The following is a 3410-nucleotide window of genomic DNA, read 5'->3' as shown; positions in this document are numbered from 1 at the left end:
TGGGACTACAGGTGCTTGCCACAACACCCAGCTATGTTTTGGTTGTAGATGTCTTTGTTGTTTGGCAGGCCCAAGATGGATTGTAACCGGCCAAATCTGGTGTATGTGGCTGTCACCTTAGCCACTTGAGCTACAGGCACCAAGCCAGAATCAACATTGTTAAAATGTCCATACTACCCAAAGCAATCTACAGATTTAATGTAATCTCTATTAAAGTACCAAAGTCATACTTTACCCACATAAGCAATACATTCTTTAGAAATAAACACAAATCCGGAGGCATCAGATTACCAGACTTCAGGTTATTATACTACAAGTTTATAGAGATCAAAGCAGCATGACATTGGGCACAAAAATAGAAATGCAGATATATGGAATAGAATAGAGAATCTACAGATGAACATATCATCATTTGACTTTTGAAAAGCCTAACAAAAACATGCACTGAAGAAAAGAAGCTCTATTTAATAATGGTGCTGGTAGAACAGGTTAGTCACATGTAGAATGAAATTGCACTCACATCTCCTACTACCAAAAATAATTATTCTCACTGGATAAAAGATTGAAATTTAGGACATGAAACAATTAAACTTCTGGAAGACAGTATGGGGTAAATGCTTTAACTATTGGCCTGGGTAAAGATTTTTTGTGAAAGACCCCCCTGTCAATTACAGAACACCAGTAAATAAATAAGATTTGATTAAGATGAAAAGCTTCTCCTTAGCTCTGGCACGGTTGCTCATTAAAAAAAAAAAAAAAAAAAAAACTCTAATTCTAGTACTTTGGGAGGCTGAGGAAAGTGGATTGTTTGAACTCAGAAGTTTGAGACCAGCATGAGAAAAAGTAAGACCCCATCTCTAGTAAAAATACAAAAACTGAGGCAATAAGATTGCTTGAGCTCAAGAGTTGCTGTGAGTGATGCTGCCAGGGCACCCTATCCAGGGCAATAGCTTGAAACTGTCTCAAAAGAAAAAAAGAAAAATTAAAAGGCTTTTGCAGAGCTAATGTTACCACAACTCAATGAAACAGACAGCCTACAAAATGGGAGAATTTTTTTTTATGCTTTTTTCATTTTTAATCTGACAAAGTCCTGATAATTATACTCTACAGAGAACTCAAATTAAACAAGAGTAACCTCATTTCTATGTGGGTAAGAGACTTCAACAGAAACTTCTCTGAAGATAAAAGATAAGTCACCAACAAACATGTTAAAATTCTCATTGTCTTTATCATCAGAAAATCTCAAATCAAAACCATGCTGAGACATCACTCAGTCTACATCACAAAGTACCCAAACTGCAGTTTGTCGCATGCATGTGAAGAGAAGGGAACTTTTCTACACTGTAGATGGGATTTCAAACTAAAACAACACTTAGGGAAAGAAGTAGGGAGAATCTTTAAAAACTACGAGTTTATCTTTCATTTGATCCGACAATTCCATTACTAGGTATCTTCACAGAAGAACAAGAACCTTCTTTTTTATTTTATTTTTTTTCTTTATTGAGACAGAGTTGCACTTGGTTACCCTCAGTAGAGTGCAGCAAATGTCACAGCCACAGCATCTTCAAACGCCTGGGCTTAAGCAATTCTCTTGCCTCACACTCCCAAGTAGTTGGGACTACAGACACCGGCGTCAACACCCAGCTATTTTGTTGTTGTAGTTGATATTATTGTTTAACAGGCCTGGACCCCCTTCACCACCCTAATGTACATGGCCCGCACCCTAACAACAGAGCTACAGGGCAAAATCGAGAAAAAAAATCATTTTGGGCAGCACCTCTGCCTCAGTGAGTAGGGCGCCGGCCCCATATGCCAAGGGTGGCGGGTTCAAACCCAGCCCCAGCCAAACTGCAACAACAACAGAAAAATAGCCGGGCGTGTGGCGAGTGCCTGTACTCCCAGCTGCTTGGGAGGCTGGGACAAGAGAATTGCGTAAGCCCAGGAGTTGGAGGTTGCTGTGAGCCATGTGACGCCATGGCACTCTACCTGAGGCTGGTACAGTGAGACTCTATCTCTAAGAAAAAAAAAATAAAATAATTTTACCTCAAAGATATTTGCATAAGAATTTTTTTTCCCAATGGTTAAAGACTGCTTTATGTGTAGCAATTAATACAAATCAATAAACATTGATCCCCAATGAAGAGCTCAGTTAATCATCAGTTTACTGGTCCATACAGAGCTAAATGAAAGTGAACCAAGTGATCACTGGGATGACTGAAGTCAATCCTGCTTCTTGGGAAATGAAGCCACAGCCAATAGATAGTTAGCACCTGCTGTTCCACCAACTGTAAGAACCATGGTGCCTCTATACAGTCGGAGGTCATCAAGCTAGCCCACCCTTTAGGTAAACTGGAATCCCATTATTTTTCCGAAACAGCTTTTGCTTCTCCAGAACTTTATTTTCAAAATGCCTGTGTGAAGCACTGCTTAGGGTCCTCTGCAAAATCTGAGGGAGAGCCAACAGTTTCTGCAGCATCTTGTCTCAGTTACTGCCCACCAACCGGTACAATTGAAGACAGAGAATGAAAAGTCGCCACACTGGAAACGGTGTGGGGTGCACCAGAATTTTTATTGCAGTTCAGTTCATAGTTGCCAAGTTATTGAAGCAACATGAGTGCCCATTGACCCATGAATAGATTAAAACATTGTGGTATATGTACATTGTTTACTACTATTCAGCCATTAGAAAACATGTAGACTTTTACATCTTTTATGTTTACGTAGACGGAGTTGAAACATTTTCTACTTAGTAAAGTATTCAAGAATGGTAAAAATTTCTAACATGAAACCAATATATAAACAATAACATGCTTATACAATTGGTAAAACATAAATATAGTGTAGTAAGTGGGGTGAGGAGTGTCTGGCGGGAGGGTGATTGGTGGGAGGCAGGAAGGCATTTGGCAAGGTCTCACCTAATGTGCACAATGAAAGGGGGTTTAGCTGAAGAGTTCTTTTGTAATTTGAACTTTATCTTAGAAGATTGAACAATGTAACCTAAATGCTTGTATTCATTTGAAATTTAAAAAAAAAATTGAAAAATTCAGGTACCATATCTAGTGGAGGACCTGTTGCAACTTCTCAAAAAGCTTAATAATGTGAATTTTTTTTGGTTTGTTTGTTTGCATTTTTTTTTTTGGCAGGGTTTGAATGCACCACATGTAGCAATATGAGGCAGGTGCCCTACTTCTTTGAACAACAGGTGCCACACAGAAATTTTTGTTAACACACTGTCAATACAGAAAATTCCAATTTTAGAAAAATACTGTGTTAAATGGAAAAAACTTCTACCCTTTTCTAGCATAAGTGAATTGCATTTTTAAAATATGATATACACTCCGGGAGCATGATGGTGGACAGGACGGACATGTAGCCCACCTCTCCCAAGCCATCAGGTGAGAGCAAAGGCG

General features: G+C 38.9%; 1 pseudogene; it reads right to left on the bottom strand.

Moving 5' to 3' along the window:
• Positions 1–2087: 2087 nt before the first annotated feature.
• On the bottom strand, positions 2088–2476 carry LOC128579169 (cytochrome c oxidase subunit 7A2, mitochondrial-like; annotated as a pseudogene).
• Positions 2477–3410: the final 934 nt, after the last annotated feature.

Source organism: Nycticebus coucang, chromosome Y (genome assembly GCF_027406575.1).
Source record: "Nycticebus coucang isolate mNycCou1 chromosome Y, mNycCou1.pri, whole genome shotgun sequence".
In the NCBI taxonomy this organism is placed as follows: Eukaryota; Metazoa; Chordata; class Mammalia; order Primates; family Lorisidae; genus Nycticebus; species Nycticebus coucang.
This window is presented reverse-complemented; position numbering and strand designations above follow the sequence as displayed.